Source organism: Capra hircus, chromosome 19 (genome assembly GCF_001704415.2).
Source record: "Capra hircus breed San Clemente chromosome 19, ASM170441v1, whole genome shotgun sequence".
NCBI lineage: Eukaryota > Metazoa > Chordata > Mammalia > Artiodactyla > Bovidae > Capra > Capra hircus.
In genome coordinates this window covers 40,132,150-40,146,997 of record NC_030826.1, presented here as the reverse complement: position 1 = coordinate 40,146,997, position 14,848 = coordinate 40,132,150, and the positions used below count along the sequence as shown (strand labels likewise).

The window sequence follows — 14,848 nt, the reverse complement described above, 5'->3', positions numbered from 1 at the left end:
AAAAATTTGGAGAAAATTTCTTGGAAACTAAAAAAAAAAAGATGGTAAATATTTAAAATACAAGAGCTGGAAGAAAAAACTAAGGCTGTCTGAAAACTGAATGAGGGAAAAAAATTTACAAGGGAAAAAAATTGAGGGCTAGTCTAGGAGTTTCACCATCTGGATAACAGGGGTTCTGAGAAATAGGGAGGAGAGAAATAATTATCAGAGAGAGAATACATTATAAGAGATGATAATACAGAAAAACTTGACAGATGGAAAGGGTGAAAGTGTTAAGTCGCTCAGTCAGGTCTGACTCTCTGCAACCCACAGACTACAGCCTGCCAGGCTCCTCTGTCCATGCATTTCTCCAGGAAAGAATGCTGGAGTCGGCTGCCATTCCCTTCTCCAGGGGATCGTCCCGACTCCAGGGATTGAACCCAGCTTTCCCACACTACAGGCAGATTCTTCACCATCTGAGCCACCAGGGAAGTAGATGGAAATAAGCTGCAGACTGACATGGCCCACTGAATCTCAAGCATGATGAATTTTTTTCCCCCTGGCCATACTGTACAACTTGTGGGATCTTATTAGTTCCCCAACCAGGGATCAAACCTGGGCCCCCACTAGCAGAAACATGGAGTCCTAACCACTGGACCACCAGGGAAACTCCCAAGCATGATGAATTCTAATATCCACCCCAAGGCACATCACTGCATTTCAGAATACCAGGGATAAAGACAAGACCCTAAATGGGACTAGTCTGGTGGTCCAGTGGTTAAGAAACTGCCCTCCAATGCAGGAGGCAGGTAAGACAAGACCCTAAAATCTTTCAGAGGAAAAAACAGATTCTATACAAAGAATCTAGAATTGAATAGCACCAAATTTCATAATATTATTATTGAAAGTTAGAAAACCACAAAGCAAGGTTTAAAATTTCCAAAGAAATATGATCCCCAACAAAGTATTTTATATCTAGTCAAACTATCAACCAGCATGAAGGTAGAAAACAGATGATTCAGACAGGCAAACCCTCAAAAAATGCACCCATCCTATAGATCTTTTTCATAAAGTCTCTGGAAGAGACTCCACTAACATGTTTAAATGTGCTGAGAAGAGATACTTCCATCCAAGGTTAGGGATGAATTAATGACTGATACTTAGTAAGTCAAGCAAAAAAAGGAAATAAGACAAGAAAAAAAGGCAAATATAATACTTAAGGGAAAAAAAATATATATAAAGAAGGAAATATAATCATAGTACACAGTCATTATACTGAATGCTACTTTTTTCTCTTCTTTTGATAACACTCACCTCTACTCCCTTCTGGACTCACAGGAGAGGAGGGAGGCTGTAGGTCTGGGAACTACTTTTCCTAGAATCCCCTGTCACTGGGTTGTGGTTTAAATCCCACCAACACATAGCATTCACTCAAGATCTAGAAGATAGAAGGAAGGTAGATGCCATTATTGGTCTTCCAGGAACAATGAGCAGGTGTGTAGCCTCTGACAGATGACAGACACGTGGTTTGCAGCAGTTTTCAATGATCTGTAAATTGGCTGCTTTGGTGTTTAAGGCAGTCAGGATTATTAATGACTGCAGTTTCTTTCAAACCCTGCAAGTGGCTTTCCCTGACCTATGCTCCCCTGGCCTTTCATGATTTGATAATCTGTGAAATACCAAGAATGGTTGGTTTTTCTACTTGAATCGTGATATATGATATATAATACCAAAACATATAGAATATTGATTTAATCAAGATAGTGATATATATATATATATAATGCAGAGAGCAGGAAGGGTTGTGCATGAATAGCATCATAAGAATGCAAAACTCAAGTGTCCACAGCAGAAACTCAATAGATAATATCTAAGAATGGAAAAATCAAGACATAACAGTGTAAGAATACTATGTAGAAACATGAATATACATCAGAAAAAATATTAAAAGTATTATTAAATTATTAAAAATATTAAAAGCATTCAGAGGATAGGTAAGGAGAAATGGAGCAGCTCTTTAAGTACTATAAGACTTATAGTACTATTTGACTCTTTATATATTCTTACTATTTTGATTTTAAATTTAACTACTAAAACCAAAAACTCTAACACTGCACAACAAAACCAAGCTTCAGACTACCAAAATTTCCCAAGAAAGGTCAACATTGGATCTACCAATGCAGTTAAACAATGTAGAAAATCCCAAACAAATCAAAATAATTCATATCTCAGGCTCAACTGCAATGAAGCAGGCTGCCTAATGTGACCTGAATCTGTGCCACAGCCTGGGTGTAACCAAGCAAGGTTCACCACCCAGCACTCACACCATCACAAGTCAAGTACGTGAGGAACTTCCAGGCCACCATGAGAACTCATAAGCAAAGGTAAGCACAAAAATAGAGGGATAAATCTTAAAACCAATTACTTAGCCCCCTTTTCAGGTCTTGTTCTCAATTTAATGCAACTAACTGAAAAACAAAAATAACCAACATCTGCTATCAAAATATTTTTACAAGTTCTAAGAAACTGTTAATGAAATTAAAAGACTTATCAAGTAGGCTGAAATCTAGTCACTGATGACAAAAACCAGCTCTTCTCATTTGAGGCTGGCCATCTCACAGGACTGGCGCTTGGCTTCTATGTGCATTCCATCATTTGCACAGCACAAATATAAAAGCAGAAAACATATACAGACAACAGTCAGAGGAAGGAAAATCAGTGATGACAGTCTCCATTAAGAAAGGGCCTGAAAGAAAATTTAAGCAGATGCTCCATAAAACGTTGATCCAGACTTCAAATGGAAGAAGTGTCATGCCTCATTTCAAAGATAATATATTAAGTCCCAACTCACCACAGAAAGTCTATTAACAAAGCTGCGACTTTCACTGCAGAAGAGTTTCTTCTCTCCCTCTAATACCCTTAAGCCATCAGATATACAGATGCTCCTTGCTGAAATGCTAGGAAAATCTGCACATTTTCATTCCGAGATCACTAGTGATAGTCTGCAAAATCAGGAGTCTACTTTGAAGTATGAAAACAGGGCAAGCTGATCCAATTACACAAGTAAGAACTAAATCAAAACAGGACCATCTGGGCTTTGAGGAAGAGTACTGTGATTCCTGAACAAAAGTCAATATAAAATATACTGCAGATACAGCAGATAAAAATGGTTTCATATATTCAGAGTTATAATGGCCCTGAGCTACTGGTCCTTTTGCATGTCCAGTAAGATATATGCACCATGTTAAGACATATGGCCTAGATGACAAATTATTTTCAGTAGTTCACAAGAAGAACATCTGTGTTCTCTCTCCAGCCCGTGAGGCTTACCAGAAAAAGTCAATAATCCCCAGAAGTGAAGAGGTTTTTGTTTTTTAAATAACCAGGTCTGGCCAACTAGCCTATCATCCGCCATGATCTAAGAACAGCTCCCCAACAATCTCCAAACCAGTTCTCAAGAGCCCCACATTTTAAGTTCTAATCCAGCCACAAGAGTTTAATGGGCAGGATCTAAAAGAAATCAAGACTAAAAGAACAGGCTTTATTCAGAAAATTTTTCTGAAAACATGTTCCGCTGAACAGAATTCCAATTCTTTATGATATTGATGATTTCAGCATCAACAACGGTAAGCTAGTCCCAGTGGAAAGAACTAACAGAAAAAAAATCTCTATTGGAAAGGCTGAACTCAAAATGAACTATGCCATTTACCTGTATTTTTTAAGAACTCACACTCTCTGAAGTCTTGCCTCCTATCTCTCTGCTTCTCACTCCCTAAGGTCCAGACACACCGGGACTCCCTTCAACTCTCCACACAGCCACGTTCTTTCCCTCCTCAGGACCGTCACCTTTGCCATTTCCTCCCCTCATCCTTTAGGTTTCAGCCTTAGAAGTCAATTCCTCAGGGACCTTCCCTGATCAGCCGCCTTCTCCATGAACTAGGGTCAGGCTTCCCATTTGCACTCTCTACAGTACTGTCGGCAACAGTAATTAATTACCCATTTAATGGATGTTTTCCCCACTAGACCATAACCGCATGAGTGCAAAGGCTGAATCAGTTTTGTTTTCACTGTTGCATCACCAGGACCTACCATAGTGCTTGGCACACAGCAGGAACTCAAAAATTGTCAAGGAAATGAATAACAGGGCCCCCAATAAAGCAGCCTCAGCAGTTCTAATTTACCCTACAGATATAATCACACATGCAAAAGGCCAAATATATACAGTTTTTCTCTGGAACACAGTTTGTAACAGCAAAAGACTGGAAACATTAAATATCTACCAGGATAGGGCAGGTACTCTTTACTGTTCATATAGAATGACTGACTGCCAAAATAAGTTTTTTAAAAACTGTACATAGAATTAGTGTGTGACACTCATTTTAAAAAATGCAAGACACATATATATTTACTTTGTACACATTATCTCTGGAAAGGATGTCAAGAGGACTTACCTGGTGGTCCAGTGGGTTAAGAATCTGCCTGCCAATGCCAGGGATATGGGTTCCATCCCTGGTCTGGGAAGATCCCACAAGCCTCTGGACTAAGCCCATGTGCCACAACTACTGAGGCCTGAGCATCCTACAGGCCATTCTCCCCAATAACAAAAACCACTGGAACATGAATCCCAAGCCCTGCAACTAAGAAAAAGCCCACGTGCAGCAAAGACCCGGCGCAGCCAAAAATAAATAAGACTAAAAAAAGGGAAAAAAGGATCTCAGGAAACTGATACTATTAGCTGACCCTGGGAAGACAAACCAGAACGAAGGGTAGACCAGGGTAAAGGGCAGGCTGCTCAATGCCACCATTTATTGACCTTTCAAATTCTGGGCCATGTGAGTATATTATCTATTTAAGAAAATAATAATATTTTTATTATTATTTTCTTAAATAGATATTTATTATTATTTTCTTTAAAGTCCTGTCCTTGTAAGATACTGACAGCAAGAGTTTAATCTCATACCTGGATCTTTAATGACAAACACCCTGCCTACATCTGAGCACTGGGAAGGTGGAAGTGGAAAGAAGGAAAACTCACTCTCCACACGTCTCAGACAGCAGGCCCCATAATACACTGTACCCCTTTAGAAAATTCCTTTTTTAAAAAAAACCAAATGTTCCAATATGGACATATGGAGACTGTTCCACAGTCAGAGGGTTTATTGGGAGGGAAAAAGAAAGAGATTACTTGATTCAGGTTTTCTATGAGCACAGAGAGCAGGCTGATGAATTCGTATGGAAATATTATCATAAATACCAACTAAAAACAAATTACTTTACTCAGGGGCCTCAATCTAAATGGAGCTTAATATAAATCCATGAAGTTTAAGAAGCTAAAAAATTTTTGAAAACCAATTATTAAATGGGGAGGAGGACATCCCTGGTGGTACAGTGGATAGGAATCCGCCGACCAATGGAGGGGACGAGGATTAACTCCCTGGTCTGGGAAGATTCTACACGCTACAGAACAAGCCCGTGCACCACAACCATAGAGCCTCTAGAGCCCCCGAGGAGCTGCAACTGCTGGGCCCAGGCTCTACAGCCTGTGCGCCAACAACAAGCCACTGCAATGAGAAGCCTGTGCCCCGCAACAAAGAGCAGGCCCCACTTGCGGGAGGTCGAGAAAGCCCACGCGAGCAGCAAACACCCAGCACAGACACCCCGCCCCCCGCAAAACTTTTTTTAATGGGGAGGAAATCTACACGTGTTCCTTGTTTACAAAGATCTGCCACACTTCAAGACATTCTTCCGGAAAGAAAGACCTGAGACTAGGTTGAATACAACTCCAATAATCGTATTTGCTACCACAGTCAAAGCCCTGGGCCAGGGTCAGACCCTCTGGATCTGAACCTGCTTGTCAGGAACAGAATCCTCTGGGCTAAGGAAGGGAGAAGAAAGGTGAACCCAGGGCCACCAAAATTTGTTTTGAGGTTCTCTCCAATGTTACAGGGCCACTGCCATATACTAGGAGAAATGATCTTCATAATCCATTCCAACACCTAAAGGAGACACAGTTACCTTCAAATAACCATCTCCTGAAAAACAGAAGTGCATCCACTAAGCAGAACACACTGAAAAGAGCATTTACTAAGTAGAATTAAGTATTTAGGATGGTCATACTAAATTGTTACAACTTTGCCAAGCCTAACTGGCAAGTGAGAAGCCAATTCCTGGCTTTCCTATTTGATAACATAACCTATTTGCCTCCACAGGCATCAGCCAAAATCTTAAGAGAGCTAAGACAGAGACACATATTGGCAAATGCCTTCTTTCCCTACTAACATTGCTTTTCTCCATAAAGCTCTATCCAGTATTTTTAAAAACCCTTTGATAATAATACCAAAAAGTGCTCATGAGTTTAGTCTGTGGCTCCCTAGGCTCAAAGGCTTGGGAATGAGAATGAGGTGAAAAAAAGTCGGAAACACTCTCTTCCCCTCAACGCCTTGGACTTTCAAAGCTAGGCAAAGGCAATGATTCTGCATTTAATCACCAGATGAATAAGAACCAGATTTGAATTTAGAAGAAACATAAAGGAGTGTAAGAACATTCAGTAAAGAGTACCACCTCCATTTCCTCGCAGAGAGGCTCTCAGGATCTGCCAATGAACCTCACTTTGACGTGGAACACCCCATCTACTCTAATCCAGGCCACATCCCCCAAGAGACAGTCAACCGGAACTCTGCCAACTTCTGCTCGGGAGCTGTGTGCAGAACAGTAGCAACAAGAGCCTACTTTGAGAAGGAGATCAGCAATCACACTCAGGAAGAAAAGAAGTTATTTGGCACAGGGAAGCATGTTGCCAAAATGTTAGTCACAGCTTCAAGGTCCCGGTTTGTGTTTCTGCAACTATTCTCTGCTTTGACAGAGTCCATTCTCTGGCCCAGGAAACCCAGCTCAGCTTCTGTCACCCTCTCCCTCTGAAGCAGTAAAGAATTCTTTCAATTTGGTGGTATCAAACTGTGACACAAACAAGACATCCACCAGAGACTAAAAAGGAGGGGGAAAAAATGTGCAATTTGCTGTTTTCCACTTGGGACTGGCTCCAGCAGAGCAACAGAAACACATGGCAGGATAGGAAAAACGGAAAACCATTATGTGAAAGAAGCAGGCTACGCTAAAAGTCTGCCCAGAGCCTCCCCAACTTTTTTCCAAACCTTCTTAAAAACAAACCAAAAAAGATGCACTGTAGGCTTAAATGACAGCAAAATATTAAGCAAGTTTTTAACCCTCGAATAAGTGTACAGATAGGTTACATCCTGATAAGCCCATCATAAACTGAAAATACCATCAAGTCGAAAATACATTTAATACACCTAACCTATAGGACATCAGAACTTAGCTTAGCCTAGCCTACTTTAAACATGCTCAGAACACGTACATTAGCCTACAGTTGGGCAAAATCATCTAACACAAAGCCTATTTTAAAATAAAGTACCAAATAGCCCTGGTTTTTCCAGTAATCACATATGGATGTGAGAGTTGGACCATAAAGAAAGCTGAGCGCTGAAGAACTGATGCTTTTGAATTGCGGTGTTGGAGAAGACTCTTGAGAGTCCCTTGGACTGCAAGGAGATCAAACCAGTCAATCCTAAAGGAAATCAATTCTGAATATTCATTGGAAGGACTGATGCTGAAGCTCCAATACTTTGGCTGCCTGATGGGAAGAACTGACTCATTAGAAAAGACCCTGATGCTGGGAAAGATTGAGGGCAGGAGAAGAAGGGGATGACAGAGGATGAGATGATTGGATGGCATCACTGACTGGATGGACATGAGTTTGAGCAAGCTTCAGGAGTTGGTGATGGACAGAGAAACCTGGCGTGCGTCCATGGGGTCGCAAGGAATTGGACACGGCTGACCAACTGAACTGACTGAACAGCTCATGTCATTTATTGAATACTGTACTAAAAGTGAAAAATGGAACAGCTGTATGGGCACAGGATGGTTGTAAGTGTATATCGGCTGACTGCGAGCTGCGGCTGTCTGCCTCTGCTCAGCATCATAAGAGAGCCAAATATTGATAGCTCAGGAAAAGATCAAAATTAAACATTCAAAGTACAGCTTCTACTGAATGCATATCATTTACAGCCATTGTGAAGTTGAAAACTCTAAGTCGAACCATGGTTAGTCAGGGACCATCCATATGTACTTCATACCTGCAGTTCTTCCTGGGGTTGGGTTGCTGAAACAACCTGAACCAGCAGCCCATGATTTTCAGAATTAATTCAGAGCAAAGGGAACAAAGATTCAAGTACACCAGTTTACCCTCCCAAAGAGCCCAAGACAGACTTCCCTGGTGGTACAGTGGTAAAGAATCCACCATGCAATGCAGGAAACACGGGTTCAATCCTGGTCCGGGAAGATTTCACATGCCACAAAGCAACTAAGACCCTGTGCCTACCTAAGCCAGAGAGCTGAAACTACTGAAGCCCACATGACCTAAAGCCTGCCAAACGGGCCTCCAGAATGAGAAGCCCTCGCTCCGCAACTAGAAAGCAGCCCCTGCTCGCAGCACCTACAGAAAGCCCATGTGCAGCCAAAAATAAAATAATAAATACATAATTTTTTTTAAAAAAAGAATATATCAAAGAGGCTAAGAAGTCAAGAAAGAACATCCACCAAAAGGAATAGAACTCGTCTCTTCCCTCTTAAAAGCCATCAGTAAAACCTGAAAACCCCACGGTTCTCAACACCTTCCACTTGCCCCTGCATTTCATCTCTGTGCTGACATCACCTAACTAATCAGTACCAACTAAGGTAAACATTACTCTGATACCAAGTGTGAAGCAGAGTTAGAAACTGCCCCCTCTTAAGCTAATCCACGTCAGACTTCAGAAATGCCAAGACTTTCAGGAACACGTCTAAGCTAAACAAGTTCGCCTATGCACCAAGTGTTTAGAGTATTACACTCAAAGGAAAACCTAGAACAGTCAAGATGTTAAAGGATTAAGAATAAAGAAGCCAAAATTGGCCATGAGCACACCAGTCCCCAACAACTGGCAAAAAGGGCCTAAGTGACTGAACCAAAGCAAAAGGCTCAACTACCTAAAACTATTTTTTAGTGAATTCTCAAAGAGTTCATGAAGCAAGTGTTTGTCAAGAGTGAAATACTCTGGCAGCTAGAAAATAAAATACTGCATTCTCCCACATTCTCCATCAGTTCTCTCCATCAACCAACCTCTTTCATCCCCAACTCTAACTTCCCCATCCCCGTCTTGACCGCAGCCAATACAGTGTAACACAACAATATGAAATTTCTGCTACTAAAAGTTGACAATAAGAAAAGTTTAAAAATTGGACATGTATCAAATCCAAACCAAGTCTTCCCAGGCACAAGGCACAAAAAAAATGGACAATGTTGAGAGGAAGAAACTGAGAACGACGTATCTTCTAAATATCAGTATCTCAATCTTATTTTCAGGAAGCACTTCTTTGCAACCACTTTAAAGATCCCATTTGCTTAACACAATCTTTTAGATGCAGAAAGGGATCAAACCAACAAACCAACATTTCCAGTGGGGGGGCGGGGTAGGGAGACAAAAACTGATCTGCCTCAAAGTTACTTAGTAAATCCACATGAGGGCTAGAACCGTCCTTATTCCCTGAGGTTCTCTTCTGATGTGTAGAAGAAAGAAAAAAAGTCACCCAAAACATGCAGTAAGTCATTCAGAAACAAACACAGGGCAAAGATAACAGCGTGAAAAGGAAGGTGGATCCTAGGGAGGTGGCGGAGGCCAGAATTAAGACTTCACATCATTCCAACCTGAGCCCTCAACTGCAGATCGCGCTCCCTTGCGAACTTCAACATTTATCAATCCAACCTTAAACTCGATTCTGATTTCTTCTCAACTAACGTTCTCAGATTCCCTCTAATGTAAGCAATTTCCTCAGTTACCCCATAACCAGTGGTTTTCACTCATCAATCCCCAAATATCACAGCGGCCTCCTCATCCGGAGCATCCTGTTAATTACCTGTTCCCAACAGGTCCTCCCTCCCCATCTCCTTTTGCGCACGGTTACCTCGCTCCTCACCCCAGTCGCCGTCTTACTCACCTCACCCAACCCTTCAGGATTCCTTATTTCCTGTCTCAACAACCTTCCTTCGCATCTCAGTTAGCGCTCGCCCCACACCGATTCCCGACCACTCCTCCCTACTTAGATTCCCCACGCCCCCTCTTCTCCAGGTTCTTTAGACCCAGCCTCCAATCCCCCTCCCCTTAGGTCCCACCCCCAGGACCCCTCTCCCCCACAGGCCCCTCCTCCAAAGTCCCCTCTCTCCCTTACAGCCCCGCCCCAGTCCCCCCTCCCCCGGCTCGCCCTCCCATTCAGATCCGCAGGTCATTTCAGAGACGGACCCACCCTCCCTGGACCCACCCTTCCCGACCTGGCCGCAGCGGCTCCGGGAGCGACTCCTTCGCTACCTCGGCTCTGGCTCCGTCCAGTCCTGCTTGCCCCGCGGCAAGCTCCCCTTCTCGCCGCCGCCGCCCCTTTTGCCAACCCGGAAATGGATCTGCTCCCACCGTCCCCAGCGTCCGCGAACAAAATGGAGGAGGGGGAGAAAGGAGGAGGGAGCAGAGGGCGAAGAGACGCTACACGCATGCGCACCTGGAGAGCCCGCCCCTTGCCGGTTTACGTAAAAGCGGAAGCGGTCGGTGGCCGCCATCTTGGGAAGGTCACAAGAATGTTGCTTAGCAGCTGAAAAGCAGGGTTTGCAACTTTGGTTGCAATTAGAATAACCTGAGAAGAGTTGACTAAATAGTGATACCTGAATTCCACACCCAGAGATTCTGATTTAATTGATCTTGTCTGTGGCTAGGCATCGGAACTTTTAAAACTGCGCAGTGATTCTAACATGTTGCTGAAGTGAAGAATCACTGAGCTGAACAGTTTCAAATATCTTTTTCATCTTCTTTCCGCGTGCTCACGCGCACACACACACCATAAATGTCCTTTCCTAATTTCGAGTTAACGAAGAACCCCCCCCCCCAGTCAACCTTGCAAGGGCTCAGTTATCAAGCTCCGGTTGTCATGGAAACGGGGAGGCAGGCCCTGCTAACTAGTCACCCATTAACGTCATTTTAGCTGCTTAACCCGAACACCTGTGAACATCGGTCTTCACTTTCCCGGGCCTGGGCTTCCCCAGTTTCCATGGCTGGGGGTTGGTGCTGCAGACTTCCTGCTGTTTGGGTCGGAGGTGGTGGCGGGGGTGGGGGGGGGTGCGGGAGGCGGCGGGGAAGGAATCCTTTGCCCTCTCTGGCGTGCCTGCTGTTAGCTCTGTTAGCTCCAACTAAGGATTCCTCCCTAGTCCAGCCACAAAAGTGCTTTTCCACTGCAGTCAAACTCATTGCCTCAAAATGTTCTTTGGGTCTCTCCATCACCGTTATTTACGCTGAATCTGAAGTAAGGAGACAGAATTGGGACTTAGTTCTCATTTCTTACCGTGTGCCCTTGGGCCTCAACTACGCTATCTGTAAAATGGGTCTAATAGTGCCTGTCTCGACTATTTCATAGGGACTTCCCTCGTAGCTCTGTTGGTAAAGAATCTGCCTGCAATGCAGGAGACCCAGGTTGGATCCGTGGGTCGGGAAGAGACCCTGGAGAAGGAAATGGCAACCCATTCCAGTATTCCTGCCTGGAGAACCCCATGGACACAGGAGCCTGGTGGGCTACAGTCCATGCGTTGCAAGAGCTGGACACAACTTAGCGACTAAACCACCAACAACTGTTCCATAGGGTTGTTGGAAAGCTAATGAGATGAATGGGAAAGCATGTGATAAACCGAAGGTTGTTGTTATTTTTGTTTTCCTTCTGCCATGAGTAGTGCTGGGCACCACCCACTAGTCAAGTAAATGTCACAACATTCATTGAGTACCTGATGTGGGCCAGGTACTGGGCTAGGCAGCAGAAGATGGCTACAGAGGTGACTAAGACAGAGCCTCTGCCCTCAGGGGACTCACTGGATGCTGGGCAGACTGGCATGTAAACAGCTGGCTGAGATACAAGTAGGCATATGATTAGTGCCATGGGGACATATGGGCAGAGGGACCTCAGACAAGGGAGTGATTACTCCCTGCTAGAGAATGGGAGGTTTCATAAATGGCTTTGAATTCAGCCTTGAAGGAGGAGCAGAGTTTTATTACTAATCAGAGAAGACAGGGAACACATTCCAGGCATAGGGATCAGTAGGTGCAAAGATATATTACATAAGGTTTGTAATCCTGTATGCCTGAAGGCGGGGTGATTGGGCAAGACACATGGTAGATTTAAACTCCCAGCTCTTCAGCCTCATCTCTACTCTGTCCCCTCCCTGCTCACTATACACTGTGTAGACCTGCTTTCTGGTGCAGTGTGCCAGGTGCTTCCTCAAGGCCTCTGTGTTCATCTCTACTCTGGCTTTTCTGCGTTTTTCAGGCTCTGCCCAAATACCACAGCTAATGTAAGCCCACCATTCTCTATTACATCACTCCATGATAAGAGCAGCCACTGGGGTGCAATGCAGGAACGCCTCAGCTAGGCTTGGAGAAATAGGTGTAGGCTGCATAAAGAAAGTAATTTTTACCTAAGTAACGCCCAATGGGTAAGTAGGAATTGGCCAGGTGCAGGCAGAGGGAACAGCATTCAGGGTGCAGGAAGAATATATACAAAACAAGAAACATGGCCCATTGCAAAAACTGAAAGCATTTCCAGGTAGTTTAGAGCTAGAACTTTTGGAAAGGCAAGGAATTTGATCCAAGAAGTAGTCATAACATCTGAATTTATCAATACTTGCCATGTGCCAGGCACTGTCAATTATAACATCACATGTCGTAACTCATTTATCCTCAGGATAACTTTCTGAGGTAGGTATTATTACCTCCATTTTACAGATAAAGAAACTGAAACACAGGAAAGTTAAGCATCTTGCCTGAAGACACACACCTATAAAGGAGTAAAAGTATCTCCAGCGTCTCTGCATACCAAATGACCCCGCACACTCCCAGATCCCAGTGTCCTTTTATTATAACAAATATAATTCAACTTTACTATCCCCAAGTGAAATTAACAGACAATTTAACCTATCTGATTTAAAAACAAACAAACAAACATGATTTCAAAAAACAAATCAGGACTTCCCAGGTAGCCCAGTGGTTAAGAATCTGCCTGCCAATGCAGGGCACATGGATTCGGAAAGATGCTACACGCCATCAGGCCACTAACCCTGGGTACCGCAACTGCTGAACCCACGTTCTCGAGCCTGAAAGCTGCAATGACTGAGTCCACGAGCCGCAGCTACTGAAGCTCGCACGCCTAGAGCCTGCGCTCACAAGAAAAGCAGTGAAAGCCCGAGAACTGCAAGGAAGACCCAGCACAGACCAAACATAAAATAAATAAATCTTTTTTTAAAAATCCATATAAAGCCCTGACTATGAAAAAGAAATAAGAGGAAGGCATTTCAGTATGTTAACAGTCAGGTATCACGACACTGGGAGATGCATAGTGAAGTAGCTAGATGCTTGCACTCATATCTAGAATCACTGAGAATGTGGCAGCAACAAATGCAGGTTGACCTAAGGGTGTTGTGTTGGGCAGTGCTGTCATTTACAATGTGCTTTTCCCAAATAGTGAACAACTCTTGTTAAAGTTCTGAACAACACAAAGCAACAGAGTAGTTATATTCTTTTATGTTTACTTATTTAAGCTTCGTCGGGTCTCAGTCGTAGCACGTGGTATCTTCGATTTTCATTGCGGCAGGTAAGATTTCTTAGTTGCGGCATGTGGAATCTTCACTTCGGTCATGTCCAACTCTTTGAGACCCCATGGACTGCAGCCTGCCAGGCTCCACTGTGAGATTTCCCAGGCAAGAATGCCATTTCCTCCTCTGGGGGATCTTCCCCACAGAGGAACTGAACTCTAGTCTCCTTCAGCTCCTGCACTGGTGCATTGGCAGGCGGATTCTTTACCGCTGAGCCACCTGGGAGGTCCTGTTCTGACAATATCACAGACTGAGAACCTTGGAGACCTTCTCCCTAAAAACAACTAAAAATCCTAGATAAAATGTTTTTTAACTCTTAAATGCTTTGATGAGAAACTCTTAAATGCTTTGATGAAAAACTCTTTAATGCTTTGAGGAATATCGGGAGCAAACTAAGTGAAGGCAGGGGGACATAAAGAGAGATAAGAGGAACACTGAAGCAGGGGCTTGCTCGGAGGACACTTGCCTGACTACATGGCTTGAGCTTTTTTGTCAGTGTCTTGTGGGGAAAGAGAGCATCCCAGGAACTCTTCAGCAGGGATTTTAACAGGCGATTCTCCCTGATAGCTCAGTTGGTAAAGAACCCACCTGCAAGGCAGGAGATCCCGGTTCAATTCCTGGGTCAGGAAGATTCACTGGAGAAGGATAGGCTACCCACTCCAGTATTCTGGCCTGGAGAATTCTATGGACTCTATAGTCCATGGCGTCGCAGAATCAGACATGACTGAGCCACTTTCACTTTCACTCCTTCTGATAGAGAAAGGACTACATCCTCACAGTTAAGGTGAGCCAGAAATAAACCTGTCCCTTCCTCCCTTGAGGGGCTTCCCTGGAGGCTCAGACGGTAAAGAATCTGCCTGCAATGCAGGAGACCTGGGTTTGATCCCTGGGTGGGGAAGAGCCCCTGGAGGAGGGTATGGCAAGTATTCTTCACTATTCCATTTCACTATTCTTGCTTGGAGAATTCAATGGACAGAGAAGCCTGGTGGGCTACGGTCTAGGGGGTCACAAAGAGTCAGACACAACTGAAGCCACTTAGCACACAATTCCTCCCTTGGGTGTAGGGTTAATGAAGATAGATTCCAGGCTCAGATGATAATTAATAGATTTTTCACATAGAAGGTTCAGTAGGACATTGAA

General features: G+C 43.7%; 1 protein-coding gene across 5 annotated transcripts in view; it reads right to left on the bottom strand.

The window, feature by feature from the left end:
* The window catches only part of WIPF2 (WAS/WASL interacting protein family member 2), a 41,662-nt gene extending 31,134 nt beyond the window's left edge, over window positions 1-10,528 (bottom strand). For 2 of the 5 annotated variants that reach the window (XM_018065027.1, XM_018065028.1), the window contains exons 1-2: window positions 10,361-10,528; window positions 1,294-1,417 (exon numbers count right to left, since the gene is read on the bottom strand). The gene's annotated coding sequence lies outside the window, so the exon portion shown is untranslated. Of the gene's footprint in view, window positions 1-1,293; window positions 1,418-10,029; window positions 10,137-10,360 lie in introns of those variants that run through there. The other 3 variants (XM_018065026.1, XM_018065029.1, XM_005693774.3) reach the window with 3 other exon arrangements.